Source organism: Pollicipes pollicipes, unplaced genomic scaffold (assembly GCF_011947565.3).
Source record: "Pollicipes pollicipes isolate AB1234 unplaced genomic scaffold, Ppol_2.1 Scaffold_4002;HRSCAF=4701_pilon_pilon_pilon, whole genome shotgun sequence".
NCBI lineage: Eukaryota > Metazoa > Arthropoda > Thecostraca > Pollicipedomorpha > Pollicipedidae > Pollicipes > Pollicipes pollicipes.
Genome location: NW_023596420.1, coordinates 45,559,084 through 45,580,910, shown reverse-complemented (window position 1 = coordinate 45,580,910; position 21,827 = coordinate 45,559,084).

Sequence of the window (21,827 nt, the reverse complement as noted above, 5' to 3'; positions counted from 1 at the left end):
TCGTCAGGGCGGGAGAAAAGGAGGAACAGAAGAACGCGGTGGCGATCTGCCGCGGATTTTTTTTTGTCTCAGGTCTTTTCCATCCCGGCATCATTTTGCACCACTTGTATCAATTATGTTTATTCGCTGGTCGTTGCGAGCATTCCATTTCATGTCATGAATAAGTCGGCTCGTCATAATATGTGGCGTGACCCATGCAATTTTTGCCACCCACCGACATCTCCTTCTCCCTTCCGCTCACCTGTGCACGGACTTTGGTGAGCCGCGGTGACTATTGTCCAAGGCCCGGCACCAAGGACAGGATCTGCATTCAAACTTACATTGTATTCTTTCATACGATTTTTGCGTGCGTACTTGGCCAGCTAAGCAAACTTAGCCTACTCAGCTAGCCAGCGAACCTTTTTCTGGGTAGCATTTATAAGCGAGCATTTGCGCACGAAACACACAATATGCGAGTTTTTCCCAACTTTTGCGCTCACGAACATTTTTGGTAAGGAACTGTAAGTCCGTAAAGCAAAATATTCGCTGGGAAAATGCGATATATGAAATAACTTTTTCAACTACAAACTTCTTACAACGCAAACTTTTAAGTTCCGAGCTATGTACCATACGTACTACATCCTGACAATTTTTAGGCATACAAACTTTCTCCTACCACCGGCTGTCATGCGAAACTTCATATGCATACTTTTGTCCGCCGTCCGTGCGCCCATCTCTAGCGCCACCTTCATCTGAACGTCTCATTGGGGCAATCCAGGTGCGCTATTTATAGATGACGCTGCGAAGGCGCCAAAATCTGTCCGTCTGTGGGTCGGAAATAAGGCATTTGACTGTGAATTACTCATACGGAGCCAGTGCTGAAAATATAAGTACGTATGCAGGCTCGAAATTAAGGATGCAAGTGGCAGCAAGATGAAAAGTTAGGCATAATAATGCTCAATATGTGCTTCAAGATCATGACGGGTGTGCGGACCAAAGTGCGCATAGCAAAAGTTCGGATGTCCATCGTTCGGGGCATAAATTTGGCATGTCTTACCTTCGTCAGGCTAAATAACACAGCGTAAAGAGTTTGTAACGTCAAAATTTTGAAACACAAAAGGTTTGTACAATAGGGACGGTGAAGTTTCGACGAAGGCCTGTCTCAATCTCATGCATGGACGTTATTTCCACGGGGAGCGTTATCCTATTAGCCACGCTATTTGAGCCAAAAGCAAAAAATCGTTAGTTAAGATATGCGTGAAGAGAACACGGCTGCCCTTAACTAAAGGCTGCGCCAATAACCTCTCGGCATAGGGATATTTTCATATAGGGTTTTAGACGTGCAAGAAGAATGCGGTAATGTTTCCCGCAGGGGCGTTGGTGACACACTTCTTTTGATATACACTAAGTTGAACTGGGCGTTGTGCAGATGGGTCGGAGCGAAACAGAGGTGTTGCGATAGGCTTAGGAAGCACCATGAAAACCAAGAGAGGTTAACGAGTGGGGCGCCCAAGTTGACACAATGAGTATAAATGGGCTATCCGGTTGGAAGGTCTGACTAAGGTGACCCGTAAAACTCCGATGGTTTACTGCGCTTGGGGGGGGGGGGCGTGGAAGTAGCCCCCATGAATCTTGTTTTTCTTGTGAATCTTGTTTGAATATGAGGTTCATCATATTATTTGTGTTTCCAGTTACCTCATGTGCAATATTCTTATTTATTTTTTGGTAAGTATTGACAATACTGCACCCCGGGGACATATCTTCCTTGTCCATGGGAACCCGTGTGTTGCATTTGTCACAAGGCTTCGCATTAGTGATGGTGTCAACCCCGATGGCTCAGTTGGTTAGAACGCCTGCCTTTCGATCCACCCACCCGTGGCGGGGTGAGTTCAAGTCGCGTTAATCGTTCGCTATTTGCACTTGACAGGGATGGCCTGCGGTCGTTGGCGGCGGCCGCGCTATAGGTCAGCTAACGTCAGAAGGCAGGACAGACCGTGCCGGGCACTGCGGCACGTGGAGCTTCCCCCCCCCCCAAATTCTGCTGTTGACCTGAAACAGCACAATCTCATGGTAGCGATCAATGCGCACACGACACGCACTGCTTAGCATGAGCGCTGATTCCAGAAACCCATTCATTTAAAAGTTTCGAAATAAATATTCGAAAAAAATTACCTCGTCCTTCGTCATGTTCAATAAATCCAGTTTCTCGAAAGCATGAGTGTTGGGTGCGTTTTCTTCCGTATAACCTCGGCACATGCCATGACCAAATTTCATGTTTTGCAACCGTCCGCCTCACGCACCTGACAGACATACCTGATGATTGAGAAGAGCCTGAGTCCGGCAAGGACGGCCGCCATAGTCAGACATCTGCGCCGTCGTGCTATTCTGCTACGTCAGATTGCGTACACCCAAGGACAGATTGAGCAATGGCGAAGAGCATGCAGCACTCACCACTGATTTAGCTGCTACAGTCTAGCGTGCAACTTGTTTGGTGGTCTGTGACCTTCCTCATGAATGGACGCTCCGGCCGTTTTGCCCGTGCCTGCCTGCTTCGTGGTTGTTCCGTCCGTTATTGCCCGCGTAGCCGCGTCGACACAACCAGTGGGACAGGTTGCCATGACATGGGACGGGATGGGATGGGGTGGGAACTATCTAGGATGGTGCCATGACATGGTGCCGCTCATGGTGGACATGGTGCCATGACATGGTGCTGTGGTGCCGCTCAAGCACATTTTGTCACATGAAATACTTGTCGTAACTTAGCGGTCGGTAAAACCATGCGCTTTGCTTAAGAAGACTGTCTCAATATAGCACGTTATTGTGTTACGGTCCATTGTCTGGAAACGGCCGGCACAAAGCTGCTTTCGCAGCTGGTCGCGTGTCGATCCACGATTTCATCAAAGACGGAGGAGTGGAGGTGACATATTGCGCCAACTGGGGCTGCACGGCCCTTTATTAAGTTGTAGATTCTTACTTTGTAATTCGGAGAGCAATCTTTCCCTGCAGACCGTGAAAGTAAAGATATGGATCGCAAGTACCCGTGTTCGTTTTCGTCGGAGACGAGTGCATCCTGTCATCTGGAGGACAATGATTTAAAAAATATATGTCACAACCCAGAATGAGATATCACTAACTAACGTGCGACGAGTCTGGCGAAAGTCATGTTTTTGACTGACTGTGCAGTGATTGCTTAAACACGAAAGCAGTCAACTTTACACGGATTTTGCACCGTGAACTGCTGTCTGCGGGGAACCGTGAAGACAATTTCGTCACCTCGTATATCTTGGACGTTTTCGTTTCGTAATACGTAATATGTCGTGGCACAAGCCCGCTTTTTTGTATCGTCGGCGTAGTTATATTGTTAATGTCATCATCTATCAACTATCATCCATCATGCACTTTGTTTTGTGCATCCGACAAAGTGGCATAAATAACCCGTCACCAGCTAGCCTACGGTATCCAGCGGCTTTTGGCACCAATACACGGAGACGGTTTTGAGGCCCTTTACGGTGCACCTGGACATTGCTGCTTTTTAAAAAATGATGATCATGAGATCCCTAAACTGAGCGATTTTGGCCTATCTGCCCAGAGCGCCGGTCCAGATTTTCGTCAAGGGAAGGCATGGGCGCTGTGCTGCCAAATGAAAATTGGTGTCTCGTGAAATTGAAGCTTGCAGCCCATCTGTGATGCCACCTGGAATTTGGTGCCTCTCCAAACTAAGGTAACGGGGTCCGGGGTAAAATTTTTGATGCTTCTCCGAGACCCCAAAGCGTCATGGGCGGCGCTTACTAGGAAGGGAGCATGTCTGCATACCTCTCCCCCCCCCCTGTATCCGCCCCTGGCTGGTTCACTCTCACCTGGATTGTACACATTACCGGGTCCGCTGTTTTTACTGCTGCTTCAGCACAGCACACCCACTGCTTAATTGGAACGTGTGTGGTCTTGCTGTTCGGTCAGAGGCAGCTCATCATTTCATGTTTGACCCTGCCTGCCTGGGTCTCACACTAGGGCCTCACACTCCCGTGACTGCCCTGACTGGGGCCTCTGATCCCGTGACTGCCCTGCCTGGAGCCTCACACTCTCGTGACCTGTCCCGTCTGGGCCTCCCCTCTCATGACCGCACTGCCTGGGGCCTTACACTCTCGTGACCTGGCCCGCCTGGGACCTCCCCTCTCATGACCGCCCTGCCTAGGCCTCACACTCTCGTGACCCGCCCCGCCTGGGGCCTCTTCTCCCGTGGCTGTCCTGCCTGGGCCCCCTTTCGTGGCCGCCCTTCCTGGGGCCTCATGCTTTCGTGATTACCCCGGCTGAGGCCTCTCCTTCCGTGACCGCCCTGCCTGGGGCCTGACACTCTTGTGACCTGTCCCGCCTAGGGCCCCCCTCCCGTGACCGCCCTGCGTAGAGCCTTCCTCTCCTTGGCTGCCCTGCCTGGGTCTGCCACTCTCGTAACCACCGTGCCCTGTGGTTGCTTTGCTTTGTGGCCACAGTGTTGGGACGGTTCTGACATCCGTGTCGCTGTGGGCGGCACCCCAGGTGTCATCAACAATACCAACATTGCCGACATAAAATCATGAACTCTTATCTCTCGCAAGCTTACTTCCCCATGTAGATGTGGGGGTAGCTGGACTTGCAGAACAGTCGAAGCCCTCTCGACAAATATCGTAACGAAAAAGTGATTCGAGGACGCTTAAATCGCATCTACTGTTGTGGATTCCACCCGGCGATGAATATTGGTCTGACTGAGATTGCACATTGACACTGAGGCGCAGGATGATCGCATTCAGGACAGCACGTGATGGCGATAGCTTGAGGTAAGCCCGCAGAAGCCGCGCCTGCTCCTCGAGACAGCGAACAGTGCGTCCCAGATTGTTGGCTGGAGGCGGTCGGCCGCCAGGCGGATTGACTAGCTTTGCCTAGTTGCATGTAATTGCGTCACGAAACAGGAATGTAGTCGGCATGCTGTCCAAGAGAGGGATGTAAGCGGGGCGGATGTCACTTGTGCCAAAATGGTCCCGAAATTGTCGCTACAGTGGACCTGTTTTTGGATTCAAAGGATCTTTTCACTAAAGGAGCAGTATATTTTGATGTATGCTCCATTTCACCCCTCCCCATTGTCTACACCGCAGTCATGAAATGCAACCACTTCGCAGCTTTACCGGTCTTCAACAAACGCTACGAACCAATCTCCCGAAAGTATGAGTTTGCTAGCCGAGAATTACTTTTCTAATGGGCCAGAACGCATTCAATTCCATAAGCCCGCGTCTGGCGCCGCACCGCCGGTCCCGTCACGTGACGTCACGGCTCTGAACTCCTACACCTCGTCGGACCACCGTCCTCCTGAACCTTTGCTTTGTTTCGGTGCAAGATGCGGGCAGGTTCTGTGGGAGATGCATGCACCGGGGGGCCATGGGGCAAGACAATGGAAGGAGGGCGTGGTGAGCCGATGTCTACATGCCAAGCTTTTTCTATGATATATTATGTTGAGTTATTCAGGAGGGACGGCCTAAAGGCTCAGCCGACATGGCGATCAAAGTCACGCCCCGGAAAAGACGGATTTATGGGTGCGTTTCACGCATCAATCCGCAACAAAACTCATCAAAATGCGCCGTTCTACGTCCTGGCTCCACCGGTGAAAATGAAGAACATTTCAACAGGATCGGACAATGAGGAATGCTTCAACGGGCTCGGGCTATGGATAAGACCGACCTCGTCGGCCTCGGTAAGATCGCGGCGTGGTATCGTCGGCGCGCGTGCTCCAGCTCGTTCTGAGCACAATTCCACCTGAAAACTCCCACAACATGGGCGTCGGTAAAATGGCTATTCCGAGTGTCGAGTCGATAAGGTTAAGAGGTGGGACGTGGTAAAAAGGAAACGCATAGCAGCAATCAAACAGGGATCCATCAAAAGCACTCATACCAAATGATCTTCAGGCACACAAACACACGCACATACCAATACTTTGTTCAATTGATGCCTGGTACGTAAGCGCGTCATGTCCGATATTAGCGTTAATAATAATATCTACATCAGCAGCGGGAGCTTCGACGCGTACAGCGGCGGGCCGTGACCGAGGTCACGACGCGGGGATCTCATGCTGGCTGGTGTGCATTCAGTTGCTGTATTCTATGACATGACTTTATTCCGCAAAAGATGGCTATTGTTTACGAACTGAAAAAGCATGAATTATTAGGCGGGACGGAACCAGATAGGACCATGCGGGATTGAGCGGAACTGGAAAGCACTGAACGAAACTGGACAGGACCAGACCGAGACGGCTAGGTTGAACCATATTTTCAAAGCTCCGCTTAAAAGAGGCTCAGCTGGGTGGGATGGTCTGAGCTGGTTCAGGCTTTTTTGCCCAGCAAAGTCCGACCCAGCCAAGTCCAGCCCAGCCCCGCTCAGCCCAGCCGAGCAAAGCCCGGCCCAGCCCAGTCAAGCCCAGGTCGGCCCAGCCCAGCCCGGCCCAGCTCCACCCAGCCCAGACCAGCCTGGCCCTGCCCGGCCCAACCCAGCATCGAAGATGTTGACCCTGCTCGAAATCATCTACGACACGTTGATGGATAAATGCATGCAATCATGATACTTTCATGAATAATGGAGAGTGGTATCAATATATTTTCAAATGTGTATCTATTTTCCAGGACGTGTAATCTTGGGGCTTGAAGTGCATCGATTAATTATGTGCCTTCCGGCATATTATTATAGAAACTGCTTGCATTCTATTGCGAACTGCCACCGACCTTGACATTTTCACATTTATTATGTGAGCGTACCATATTTGAAGCAATGCCACACAGAGGAACAGACGGTGTTTAAGGTAACCTCTGGGGTGTTCAAACTGTTGTCCTCAAAGCGCAGATGCATTTTTGAATTGAGTTTGATATTATATCCTGCATTCGCAAGTATTCTTCACTGTTTTCAAAAGGTGTTCGGCTGAGTGATTTCCCTATTTATTCATAAATTCATTTGAATGAGATTTGTAGCGCAAATGTATGGTCGCCGATGCTTCCATGGCATATGCTTACCAAGCGTGAGCACGATTTAGCGAAAAATGTAGGCGTACTTTTAATGAAGAGTGTAAGCCCGGATAACGTTTTGCATCATAGGGATCTCCGACGGAAAGATACGAGCGGCGTGATGCGTACGCACCGAGCTCCCCCCCCCCCCCCCCCCCACCGTCAGAAAATCTTGTCTGAGCCCCTGTATCCCATCACGCACCATTGCTCTACCAGTATATTTCGAATTGCAGTGCTGCGAGCTATGGACCTTGCTATATATGTGCCGCTTTGTTTCATGGCTCGCGTTTTCAAGTGCGTCTGTTGCTTTGCCGCACTAAGGCGCCCAAACGGTGGAGCGTGCTATCCGAAGAGCTGCATTTAAAATAAAGACTCTTGGTACTCATGAGGAGAGTTTCTTTATTTCCAAAGCACATCACGTGCTCCGTGCGAATGAAAAGATGCTGATTCTATTACATACTTGCGAAGCAGTGCGCATCTTTCAGCGAGCTCACAATATCATCCGTGCGAAAAATGGTTTTCCTAATGACAGGCAATGTCTGCCCTTGACTTCCTCTCGCGTCGCCAGTCAAGTCCCCCAGCCAGAGGACAGATCCGCAAAAATAATGCCCCGAATTTACGAAAGTTGCGGGATGACACCAACAGGCAGCCACGCACACCGCTGACGCTGTTAACGTCGTCAGCAGCGAACCGTGGGCAGTCTTATCTCCCAGAAGCAGGAACTCACCGAGGGGCTTAATACGGCGATATAACAGTGTCACGAAAGAGCATCCTGGCCTGTGACTGATGTTGCGTGGGAGATGTGACCGGTCATGCGAAACTTGTGTTTGCATAGCTTGGGTCCTGAGCTTTTCTAACAGCAGCATGCTTCAGACGGCGCCTCAGTCCTGGTTCCGGAAGAACAGGCTGTCGAGGCCCGTTCGATCGTCTGAGAACGGTCTCCTGGGACGGATAAGTGCCGTCGCTTGTCGAGAATCCGACGCCCGTCTGGCTGCGCTTGACAGGGGGGGGGGGGGGGGGTCCACCGCCGAGAGCGAAGCTGTGGGCCACATCGTATTTGCGCAGGATGTTCAACGGGATGGTCGTCGTCCGCCCACATCGCATTTTACGCAGAACTCCGCATGCATTCATAGCCAAGTGCCGGAAGTGAACACTGGCTGTCTGGGACCAGAGGTGTGTCTGTGGGGGAGGCGGCAAGGCGCTCTACCCGGACATTAGAGCGAGTGGGCGATTGGAACTGAGATCCGAGGACTGCCGAGAGAGTGGACGTGACTTTTTGCTGCGTAGTTGGACAAGCCCTTGTGTCTAATTCCCATCTCCTCAACCAGCACTGTGTTATACCACGAGCTCTCAGAACCGATTGACCTGTTCACGACGTGCCGGCAGTCTGCGTGTGCGGCCTGTCTCCTCTAACGGTTGGCGGAACTAGCGCTACACACCGTACCCATGCAGCGATCGCTGCCGTCCCCAGTCCAGAGGGCCGGTAATGACTGCTCCGGCAGACCCAGCGAGCGCAGCAAGGCCTCACCCGTCCTGGGACTTGCCACTCGACCGGGGACCACCGGACATCGGTTTGCTTCGTGCTGGCGCGCGAGGCCGTGCTCAATTGGAGTCAACCAGAGGTCTCCTTTGATAAGCTTATTTTGTTGTAAAAATGCTGCGCCATCCATCCATCCCTCGTAAATTTTGACCGGAGTTTGACGCACCGCATGTTCCTGCGGTATGGTAAGGCCGCGTCGCCTGAGCAACTTGACCAATGGTGAAGTGACGGTCCGAGACGAATCACGTGTAGACATTGTTCGGGACACCATCGCCCAATCCTTACACAAGATGGGCTAACGAACCCAGCGTTATAACAAATGGACTACGGAGATGACAAGTGGAGATGTTTGCGCCTCATACACAATGACACGTTTTTTCGAGGATGGTTAAGCTTCATAATCCGATCCAATACTGATGTGATAAAGGCCAGAGGTACGTTCAGCTCATTTAACACGGGGCGGCGAGGGCGACAACCTGAACTCAGATCAGCCGAGAAGAGTGCACGGCCGCTGTGACGTCATTGTGGATTTGGCATGCACCGACGCATAAAGGGTGGTGCAAATGCACCAACTGCTTATAACGTGTGCTGCACGGCGAACGGCCAGCCTAGAAGGGCAACCATCACTACCCGCCGCACATTGGCGATTGGCAATCTACAGGCCCATCGCCTGTATTGGCAACTGGTGTATTGGTGTATTATCGTGTATATATCGTGTATTGGCAACTGGCAGTCTACAGGCAGTCACCACTACCCGTCGTGTATTGGCGATCGACAGCGCATGCACCGCTATGGATCCGATGTACAGAGAGAAGAGCACGCCTTAGCCTGAGACTCCAGTAAACCACATCGCAGACATAGTTTGTGATGTTGAACACCATCTGCTTGTGTGCCGCTCAACGATCCGCCGGCCGTCAAATCCTCCATAACGCGCGGCGACCGCGCGATCGCTGCAGTTAAATTGTCCTGTCGCACCCTCTCGGACCGGAGCACACCCTCTGCTAAACGTCATAGATACCAAGGCGTCGCAAGGATCCATTCAATAAAAATATATCACGTGGCCACAGCCGTTGAGACGGCCCGATCTCACCACAGAGTGTGTGTCGGTTGGTGCCAGTGCCCCGGCCCGACGCTCCGCCGGCTCGGGTGGCTGCGTCCGCTGCCCCTGGCCTGGCCACCTGATCTGACCGGGGGGAGGGTGCAGACTAGACACGCAACTTTCCAAAGATATCAACTCGCAGCCCTGCCCACTCCGCCTAGCTAGTGGTCCAGCCAGCAAAAGCCCGCCTATCTAGTGATCCAGTCCGCAAAAGCCCGCCTAGCTAGTGATACATTCCGCAAAACCCCGCTTAGCTAGTGAGCCAGCCCGCGGAAGTCCGCAATGTTACGATACTGATCCACCATTAACCTGCAAAAATGTATTTATTGCAACAAACATTTTATCATCTCGCCTTTATTTCAAGCCTTTACATTACATTGTGCATAATGACATGTCATTGTTATCTAACGCGCAACATTATGTTCCTAGCACCAGCGATGCTACTCAGAAAGCATCAATCTAAATACTCGCACAATGGAATTTATCATGCGCCAAAGTAGATCTGAAACACTGTGGTAACATTTTTGAACCGCAAATGAAAAGGAAGAGTTTGGAAATAAAATTTGCTTTTCAACGGAAGGCTCTTAGATTTTGCTCTCCTGTCTCATCTTAATAAGCAACAGGCCATCCGTTCTCAGCAGGGATCAAAGGGATTCTAGGGATCAAACTAAGTGCATCAACTGATAGTTTTGTAATGGCTGACAGGGCAAGAATGCTGGACGTTCTAAGTCATGGGAAGTGTTAGTTCATTATAAAGGACATACGCCCAATCATCATAACACTGCGTCACAATTGCAACAATGGCAAACTTCTCATGGAAAAACCGGAGCCAGCTTCCCGTATGGTGATTGCTGTCCTCAAGTGGATACATTACGCAACCACACCACACAGCAACCACATGGTAACTTTGACATGCTCTGCGTTCCTTCGCTACCACTACCCACGCTCTATCCCACAACCACCGCCGCGCGGTTGGCGTTATGCCGCGTGAAAGCTACGTACAAGCAAGGATGGCAATAACATTCCGTGAAAATTTGCCCTTCCAGTGACATCATTAACATTTGGTACTAACATAAAAAACTGTACCTGTTGCATGCTGCAGCAAAAACGTCTATGAAAACGAACAAAAGCTGTTCAAAGGATTTTCAGGAACTGTTTCTGCAATTTTCAAAGTCTGCAGAATGCACATTTCCATCTCCAAGGAATACCTCATTGACGTCAAATGTTAAGATAATTTTTCCACAAAGAGATGCATGCAGACACAATACTGGGAAAGATGAAAAAATTAGACAAAAGAAAAGCATTGATGCAAAAAAGTTGAAAAAACACTAGGAATCGCAATGGGGGGAACCGTATCGCATAAGTGCCTCGTTCACGTGGTCACAAGTTGTATTTTCTGCAGCCATAAACAAACTCTATGCCATCACTTTTCAGTTTCCACAAGTGTCACGCATTTGATACGCCAGTAACTGCCGGCTGTATTCACAAGAAGGTGGGGCTAGAGCAAGTTGGCCCACAGATTCCCATACGTTTCACAAATCATAGCAAATGGTTGTGATTTGTGAGCTCTGTTTTTTGCGTAGAGCAAGAAAGGTTGAGTACACCACGGCCTCACAACAGCCAAGCGCAGTGCGTAGCTGCGTTTCTATTAAGGATCCAACTAACTGCTACTCAGTGAAATCAGCCTAAGGCTTTGAAAATTTGGGCTGTTATTCTCTAATGTCTTAGTTGTTTGCCTTAAACTGTCCATTTTGTGCAGCTTGATAATTGGTGTCATGTCTGCCATAGGTATTCTGTCGCTGGCGCTCTTGCCGTGAAAATAAATGATAGGCTTGGTTCATGATTGTTTTGTGTTTAACAACACACTCTGGAGTAGGATAATTTTGTATCTTAAGTAATAACAGAAAATACATTGTTTTGTCTGCTAAGGTTTTTGACCTGCAAAACCCCGCTGAGTCCGACTAATAACCCGGCCAAAAGCCCGCGGGTGCTTGCCGGTCAAAAATTTACGGGCTGGCGAGCTGAAAACTTACGTCTCTAGCGCAGACCCATTATGGGTCTGCACTAGAGACGTAAGTGCTCAGCCTTAGTAGTGGCAGTAAGTGCCTTCCTCCTTGTGCTCTGCTACCTCTATTATAGGGGTGGCAGAGCACAGGGAGGAAGGTTGCGAGCCGTCTGACGGCGGGGTTATTGCACTTGCAAGGAGACGAATATATGTTGCTCAAATGCATGATGGTTGATTGTTCACAAAAGCCGCGCTACGTTCACTTTTTTAAACGATTTAATCCGAACCCTATGAATGGATGGATTTCTGGGGTCAGAGCTCACGTTAAGCAGTGCTTGTTGTGTGGGCCCTGACCCCTCTCATCCGATCACACAATTCCAGGTCAACGACAGAACTTGACGGCAAAGGCTTAACGTGCCGCAACGCTCGGCACGGTCCACCCTGCCTTCTGACGTCATCCGACCTTTATCGCGGCCGCTGCCACCGGCCGCAGACCATAGCTGTCAAGGGCAAATAGCGGGCGCCTATAGCGACCCAAGATCACCCCGCCACGCGTAGGTAAATCGGGAGGCAGCCGCGCTAACCAACTGAGCCATCGGGACAGGCTGAATGAGTAACACTGTATTTGAATATGATCAGTTCTCCCTCCCCAAGACCCTGAAACGCAGACCTCCCTGAATTTTGCGGTCAGTGCGTTTTTCTCTGGATCATGGGCGTGCCAGGTCCTGGATGAAACATCCGCTAGAACGCATATACATCTAGGAGCTTCTCGCTTGTTCGCTCGACTGGTGCGTCAAAGCTTAATCCCGGGTCCGTTTAACGCCAATGAAAAAGACTTAATAGACGCGTTACAGGGCTACATCAGACATCGGATACAGACCATAAACGGGAGGGCTATCCGATGACATATAAAGATTTCAGAGCTGTCTGGCAGCCAATTTCCTGTGGAGAAGGACAGATCCGCGGGGCTCTATATCCAATCTCCTCTGATGCCGTTGGATTCCGACCCTCGATAGCGTGTCACCAAAACTCAAAGAATCTCGTGTTCAGCGCCTCGTTAGTCACGTGCTGCGCTCACTAAAACCGGCTTAACAGTTTGAATGTGACATTACCGGCGATTCACTAACAACCCCAGCATGCTTGCGCAGTGTCAACGCTACGTCCGATCAATGCGGCACACCTTTGTTCGTTCAGGACCGCAGTGAGAATGCATGGCACTAACTGCGCTGCTCAAAGTGTGGGCTATGATAAAAGCTCATTGTATTTGGCTTGCAGGGCAACTGCATTGAGTCGCCGTGAAATCGGGCTGATAAATTTTGGGAGCAAACACGTGTGGGATTCAAATGTCGCCGGACGACGGCTGGCGCGTACAAGCGGCTCTTTTGAGACCGGGAAAAACACCGCATGCCATGGCCGTCAAAGTTGACATGAGTAACCATGTCAAACTGGTTTATGCGTCAGTGGTTATTCAATTGGATTATGCCCACTGTCCGGTGAGGACCTCATCAGGATCTCAAAGCTGTTTATATCCGCATGGTCCTCCATATACTCGTCATCCCTTTTGCTGCACAGGGCGTATTTTCCCTCCCAAAGGCCACCTGGCTACTACAGAGCGCCTCAGTTCCTTTCAAAAGTGGTTCAATCTCCTACGAGACCCTGTTAAGGAGTCTACGTCTGCGTGAAGGCGTGCCGAAGGACAGGTCCTGGATCGGCCAGTTAAATCCGCGTACAGTCAGAGAGCTCTTGCTATGGGCCCCAAGAAAAGATTCATTGTAAACATTGCTGATCAAGTCCTCTTGGAATAGCTTGAATTTACTTGCCGTGCTCAGAATGGGGCTGTTGTTAATCACGCATCAAGCAAAATCACAACACATTATGCGCGGAGAACGTGTTGAAGTGCGGGTCAAAAGAGCATTGCATTCGAATGTTCAGTTACGATTTTTTTTGCTGCTGTATTTGTGGCAAATCGAGCAAAAATCTTTAAGCTATGGTTCAGATAGGGAAAGGCGCATGAGTTTAACAAAACTTACAGTTTTTCTCCCTAGCTGCGTCCAAATCAACCAACAAATTGCTGAGCTTCCGTTTGCAAAGGGTAATAGAGACGGCTGAGATCGGCGATAGTTGGTTTGTGTCGCATTAGTCGAAACACATTTCATTTCACTGTTCAAACTAGATCATTAAGCCTGAGCCCGGGATTTCTGGCACCTTCAGTTTGCCAAAGCATGTGGCGGTCTTCTGAAGTCGAGCCGCAGCCGTAAATGATTGTAAATATGAATTTTTGCAAACGGATTTGGTTTTTTTTTTTGCTGCGCGTGGCAATGATATGAAGCAACCGGGATTTGTTTTCGTCGAATAGTCCTCCGATCCCATTTTTCCGTGACCCCGTGCATCCTTTTTCCAGCACACCCCTACTGCCTCTTGCCGAGCATTTACGCAGTTGCCTTCACCTCAATTTGAGCCCAGCCCGGGCCCAATATATTGCTCCTTCCTTTCTAGACAGCCTAGAAACCCAGTTAGAGCCTGTGTATATAAAATGCCGTAACGCATCAAAAGACGCCCACCATGCAACACGTATCGCGATAGGTTAGGAGCATGCAAAAAGCATGTTGGAAGGTATGATAATGGTTGGGGTGGGATTCAAAGCACTTACATGGTTTCCATAAGGATGTGGTTTTCATCGAGGAGGCCCGCAAGTTTGGCGCCATCCCCTAGTGCTACCTGTCACCGGTTGGAACTTTGTCATGTGCTCAGCTGCCCTAGCTATCGGAGTTTGCACCATTTTTTTTCGCGGTCGAGGTTAACAGATCTAGCCGTAGATCAAGCTTAAACGTGAGGCCACGGTAAGTTGCGAGGTTGGAGGAAGACAGCTTTCGTGGTTGAACTATCCCATTGCGTAGGGCCGGTGTGCCTGCATTCTTCGCAGGGACAATTATCCTCTCATTAGTTGCGTAACGTTGTATAAATAAACATTTTGGTTGTCTGCATGAAGGTGCAAGTTGCGGTGATAAGAGGCTTTCGGTGATAGGGTGATTTCTGATCACGCTGCTGGGCATGGACGCCATTGCCACTTCTTGTCATGTGATATTGCGTGACGCTGCTGGCGACAATTTTGTACGCAGAAATTCGGTCGGCGACAAAAATACACTTTTACCACCCCTGAAAACAACGCGCTTTACGTTAACTTCCAGCTATCAATCTAAACGTTCATGGAAGCACCTAAAGACGTGCGAACAAACGAGAGCCGTTTGGAGCTGCCCATTCGATCCAGTGAAACTGTCGACCGAGGTCTGATAACGAATTTAAGAGCGATTCGTCAACGCGCTTCTTAAATCAGCGCGCCGGACGTAAGATGCTTACGCAGCAGGTTAACTACCCAGGTCCCCAGAGACGGCCGCAGCAAGGAGAGACGAAGAGCGTAGGCCCAGTGTGCTAAACCAGCAGGGCGCCGCTGGGGCATCCAACACCACATAAACATAGACATGGACGCACATTTGGACTATCCACGATGAACTCGTTGGTATTCAAATCCAACGTCACAGCACTAAAACGAGATGTTACTGACTAAAAATGCAGACACGCACCCACAGCTAACACACACATCAATGCATTGGTTTGCGTGTGCATGCACGGCTCGGGCTATTCCGTGGTCACGGTGCACGTCGAAGTAGAAGGCGGTGCTTTAACGCACGGCCGAACCTCACCTTCGGGAGTCGTATCAGGGCACGGGGAAGGGGGTTATACTGGGTGGCAGCCCAGCTACACAAGTGCATCCTTTACATCTCAGTGTGTGACATTGGGACAAGCAAATATCCATCCTGACATGTGTGACGATCTCGGGAATGATATACCTCCCAGAACACACGGGCCAGCGCTTCTGAGTGACGAAAACCAGCAGCACCACGCGAAAAAGCGTCGACGTGTGCTATTTGACGAGGCGGTCCGCAAAAGAGAGCCAAACGAATTTCTCGAGAAGATCCGAAACAGGGTCGAACTTTTGACGCTCAATTTTTTTCATTTTTGTTGCGAGTTTGGTGGCTTTTTGAATGCTAGCGGTATCTTTTTTAGTGCTTTTCCGATTAACCGAAAAACGGCATTGGGTCTGCGAGAGGACCAAAGCGTTCACCAGCGCGGAGACGATACTAGGGAACAAGTAGTTCTTCAGATGTGATAGACCAGTGACAGTACCAAAGCAACGGCCAGCGGCTAGTGCTGAAAGCAACGCGGGAATTCTCTCTCCCTTCCTCTCCCCCCCCCCTCTCTTTCTCTATCTATCTATCTCTCTTTCTCTCTTCCATACGCTCAGATCTGTCAGTGGGCGAAACGAACTCACAATACGAACAAGTAACGTCGGAAGCTCAGGTTTAAAGCTCATTAAACCAGTTCATGCATAAGCACGAGCTGCCTACCAACTTTTGGGGCATTAAATTGGGCTTGTTTCATCGATGGACGGGAGAGTTGCCGCTATGAGCCGAGCTGTCGGCCAGCCTTATTGGTCGTGTTCGTGCAGGTCCATGATATCAACGTAACCCCTGCAAGATTCCGTAATGGTCTTCCAAATGGTGTGCTGAGGTCAGCGTGAGGTCGCATACGCGTCTGCGGCGAAATTGCCGGTGTAGCCAAGGATGCCGGGGGAGCACAAGACAGGCTCGTCTCGCTCACTCATTTTTAAAGTTTCACCTGGTGAAACCAGTCTATAGCATGGGTTTGAGAATGGTGCACCAGTATGAATTGTACTGAATGTGTGTGTTCGGGCTCCTGCGTTAGCAAACTACTTTCAGTGGCGATGGGCAAGAGACAGTTTGACATCAAATAAAATAAAGCATCTTCACCAGCTAGACCAATGTGTTAACGAACCACACGTCTAACATTATCGTTCCGGAAACTGAAATGTGTGTCGCAAAACTTTTCCTTTTCGCTCCTCCTGGTTTTGAACTCTCCATATTGGCACACACTGATCCGGTCCAACTTTGTCGGGAGCGGTCTTATCAGTCGGTCGGTCCCCTTTCCGGGAACGCCCCTGGCTCGCCGCCACGGCAGGTGTCTGGAAACGGCAGTCCCATCAATGACGGATCCAGCACGGCATCAGTTGTACACCAGCGCATGGAGTTTCAGTGGATCGACAAGCAATCCCATGAAAATCACGCCGAAGTACGAAACCTGTACGTTTTATCACCGCTTGTCGGGCACGCCCAGTCCCTTACAGTTGCGGATCCCGGGTTTCGTCAAGGGGGCACTCAACATTGTGGGCCACAATAGAGTCAAGCTCCCTCCCCCTTATTCATTACCTCCAGATCATGATGCATTTCGTCTTTTTGAGGCTAGGTTTAAAAAAACGTGGTAGAATAGACTGAAGTTGGCTGCTAACCCAAGAAAATCCTCGGATTACGGCTACCAAATCTAGGCCTGTTACCTATGCCCCCACATAGAGCTTATTCATTACCTCCAGATCATGATGCATTTCGTCTTTTTGAGGCTAGGTTTAAAAAAACGTGGTAGAATAGACTGAAGTTGGCTGCTAAACACCATTAGAATCAACCACGAACTTGATTCCTAGCTTATCTACAGCTAGCCGGCCGATTGATGTGATCAGCTGATGGCCGATGACTAATGCAGAGTGCTTGCTTTGTTTGTCGTGCAGGAGTACAAAATATGCCAGCATTATAATGTATTTGTTAAACACAGGCACAACAAGTGTCACAAATTCGATAACCAATGGAAGCATCACGTGCTATGTCAGCGTAAAGTTATGTTCGCCCATTATGCGTAGAAAATGGTCGCGCGCATATCCGACTGATGTTCTAAGGCCACGTCCACCTAGGCCAATAAGGACGGAGCCTGGGCGATCGTGGGAGCCGCAGCAGGCCAACAAGGAGGCTTCCGTGAAAAAGTAGAGGGCTCTCAGAGCAAGCGAGAAGGACCCAAGGCCAACGTGATAAGGCCCTGAACAATTCGAGGTGTGAGAGGTGATAAAGGGTAATAAAACCTACCGACTTGGTGGATAAGGTCGGCGACAAAAAAACATTCACGCAAAGCTTGGTGTCAAAAATGTTTTTGGGCAGCAAATTTTGGTGACAGTCAGGACGAAAAAATACAGCGCACTATGCAAAACCTAACGTTAAGTCTCCAAACAATGGTATTATACCTCCATGGTAATAAATTTCGTCACGCAACCCATGCAAACGTTTCTGTAAAGACTCTTTATCGGACTCTACGGCATCCTGGTATCTTTTCTAGGTTGCATTCACCCAGCGTCAAAAATATTCCATGATTTTTAGTTGGTCCGCCGACTCAGTGACAGGCCGGCGACAAATAAGTATTTCCAATGGCCCGGCCGGTCGGCCGATTCGCTGTTTTCAACAGCCGACTCTCAGTGTTCCCAACTAGACAGTATAAAGTACCAAACAATATCTAGATATGGGAATTCATCTGGCCGCCAGGGCGTATTTCAGTTGCTGTGATGCGACTGATATGAGGTTGGCGGTGGCTTTCAATGCACTGCAAATTTGCAAATGGCATTCGCGTATTGTAGTGTCATGAATATCTGCCCGGGGTTTAATTGCTGGCCTTGTTTACTTCGTTGGCTGTGCCGTGATTCAGCAGCCTGTTCTCAGCGACGAGAGGCAGCTCAGGCCAAGTCAGCGGGATGATCCGATCAAGGTAGAAATTGACCTGTGATTATCCAAATCGCCTTTTCAAGTCACCGAAAAGATTGTTGACTCACTGAAGCAGTCACAAGCGACCAGCCTTCTTCCTTTCCATAGAGCCGTGGATTTGATGTCGAAGCCTGATGGCACTCATGAAGGAGAAGGACAGGAAGTGATAATAGTTCTGACAATAGCTCTCATATTTTTTTAACAATCATTTACAGGTCAACCTTTTGTTAACATGAATCTTGGTTGCTGGAAATTTATGTGATACCCAATGATGCAGGCCATGAGAAGGCAATGCAAGTGAGGGGTAGAATGGTATAGGAAATGTAGGCAATGAGGAGGGAGTACAGGTTTCATTGCCATCTCCCGCCTTTACCAGGAGTTTTACTCCAAATAGCAAGTGGTTTTATGTTATTGTGGTCCAACTGTTCACCATTCTATACAATTGAGTACAGGCTGTGAAGGCAGACAGCTTGCCTTATATGCATCCTACATTGGCAGTAGAAACAGTAGACAGTAGAAATAAACATAGTTTGTGTGGTGATGGCCTAACGACAGGAGTGCCAATTTTTAATGCACGATTAAGGGAGATAGCAACCCATGGATCGTGGTCAATAAGTAAAGTCAAAAGAAGATGGTTTTGTGTTATTGTTAGCATGCTTTTTTGTAATTTTCCAGCTAGATATGTTGGTGGGCGGAGGCAGGAATCAGCATTGAGTGGGCCCAACCCAACGTAGGTAGTGCCCAGAAATTAATTTGAACTGGCGCTCCTGCATTATTCATGACAGACATCATGGATAATCTTAGATTTGCATGCTTCTTGCAGGCAAACGGCAGACCTCGCAAAAAAACACACAGTGTAAGGCCTCGCAAAAAATCGGTGAAGTGTCTTTAACGAGATCTCGTGACTGGTAGGACGTTTCTTGTTGTCAATTGATCCCACTAGACCAAGTCGAAGGTCAAATTCTACTGAAAGCTAAATTTCAGCTTTGCATGTTCAGATATACGAAATCATGCAGTGTAGCGACGTGGAACGTAAAGAGGCGTGTCCCTTGTTTAATTATGAGTACAGTGGCATGCAATTTTATCTGTTGGAGCCTATATTTACAATGTAAGACTTCATTCCTGTAACGGTGCCAACACCCCACCGCGCGGTCCACAGAACTGTTGCTTGTCGCTCGCCGCGCCGGCCTTAAGTCGTATTGCAATTATCATCAAAAACATGGCTACTCTGAACCCGAATTACTAGTGACACTTTTTTGGTGTTAGCACACGGGCAATGGATGCCCCAGAGGCGACCAAAGATTTAAGTGAAACTGACCAATATGCCGCATTAAAATCCGCAGAAAACCGTAGGGGTTGGGGTGTCGCATCGCCCCCCTCCCTCCCCCTCCTCTCCTGTCAGTGCGAGTAACTTGTTCAGTAGGAGCCGCCTGATGTTAAGTTATTAACGGATTCCGATAAAATTTGCTTGGGGCACGGCGAAAGGCGCTCACCAGTCAAAAAATGTCGCGCCAGGCTTGGAGCATGCCTACGGCATACTGGATGGTTTGATGGCGGTTGAGATGGGGCTCAGAGCGCAGACGTAATTTTCACAAGGGGGCATGGTCTCGTATGGGGCCCAATATCTGACGTCATTCCCAGTGCCGCTTGCTATTGGCTCGGAATCTGCCATGTATTCTGCTGCCCTGGCTATCGAGGTCCTTCGTAATCCTTTTTTGCTGTCAGGGAAAGCAAATCCAGTCGTAGATCGAGTTTAAACGTGAGGTCCCGGCCAGTCCCGAGGGGGGAAGAAAACTCCTGTTGTGATTGGGCTATCTGATTAGTCTGGAGCAGGTGCGCCTGCTTTCCTAGCCGCAGCACTTATCCTGACATTTGTTCAAGGACAATGTATTTAAGTGTCGGTTACGTGCATGGTATTAAAAATTGCAGCGGTGAAAGAGGCCTTTGGTGTCAGGCTGATTACTGGAGGCGCTATTGGGCATGGACTTAATGACCGTTTTGCCATACGGTATCGCATTACGCTACTGGCGACAATTTTTCCTCCAAAAATTTGGTCAGCGACAAAAGTACACTTCACCACCCCTGGCTTGCTCCGTTTTGATGGAACAAAAAATCCTCATAAGCGACGGGTACAGGGTCTGTAACTCATCCTCGAAGGTTATAAAAACCTCAATATAATTTTCACGGGCTGCTATGGAGTGCTCCATGGTCCCATACTTCTCAAAGTGGTCCACCCAGTTCTAAATTCTGCTTTTGGAGGGGCCTTCTCACATTCGAACTGATGCGTGAAAGTACCCTGGATTTTCTTGAACGATCATCCCTTGAAGTAATGTTTGACGCAGTATGTTCTTTGCTAGAATACCCATTGAGGTCTAGTTGTGCTCACAGGCGTTGTTTCTGCCATGTGCTACTAAGTAAGGGCGATTGGTGAATGAGCAGAGTAAATATCACAAAGTATGCGCGGGCCCGTTTTTTTGTCACTCCGTAGGACCCCGGCCAGAGCACAGGGCCCACTGAGCAAAGAGGAATTACCCAAGACCAGTGTGCGTGAACTGACGCCCCTGCGAAATCAAGAGTACCGGGGCAGTTTAACGGAACGGGTCTCGGTAGGAGCGAAATGTTCTCCGCGAACGAGATCAAAGGGAAATAGCCCTAAATCAATGCAGACGGCCCCTGGGCATAGAGTGGCTTGGTGCCTTGCCTTATATTGTCCCCAGCAACAGCACGACGCCTTCGAGCAAGTAGAAAGAACCCGAGACCGATCTGAAGCGGCCCTGGGCAGCTGAGTGTACCCCAGCATATGGGGCCCGGAAAAAGCGTATTGAGCCTTTCGGGCAAATAGGAAGAATTCGTGGAGGGCCCCTGATCAAGTGCCCAGACGTGTTAGCGGATAGTGCCTCAACAGCAGCGTAGGGCCCTATGAGACAAGGCAGAGGTCAAGGGCAACGTGGAAGGCTGCTTTGCAATCGGATCGACACGGCAAGTGGACGTGTAACAGTGTTCCAATACTCGACCACTTGGGTGGCGGAGCTGTCTATATTTTGTCATGCTATAACACCCCGGCCTTGGGCTCACTGCCTGTGGCCCCTCTGCCTACTCAAAATCGGCCAATCAGCATCGAACCGGGAGGCTGTCAGATCAGGATCTATGCGCCTCAGGCTTGAAAAATGGACAGAGTAGGTCAGATGTCTGGGTCGGGGTCAAAGGGCAACGGATTAGCGCCGACGAATTGCGCGCCGGGACCGCCGAAGAGCCGGAATTCTGGTAGCATGAATTTATATTTACATTCTGCACACCCTCTGTATGAACGTTGGAACGCTGACGTCCAGGGCTTCGGCAACAGCGTAACACCTCTGGACAGCGTAATGAGTTTTCTGCCCACGGGCTGTTTACCTTCACTTGTGGCTGTTGACTTGGTCGGTTGGAGGGTCAAAGGCGTCCAATCTTGTTGTGTTCTGAGAATCCCGGGGCAGGTTAACATTGGGCCTCAAGCTGCGAATGGAGCGTTCCGGGCGGCTGGAAAAAATCGTGGAAG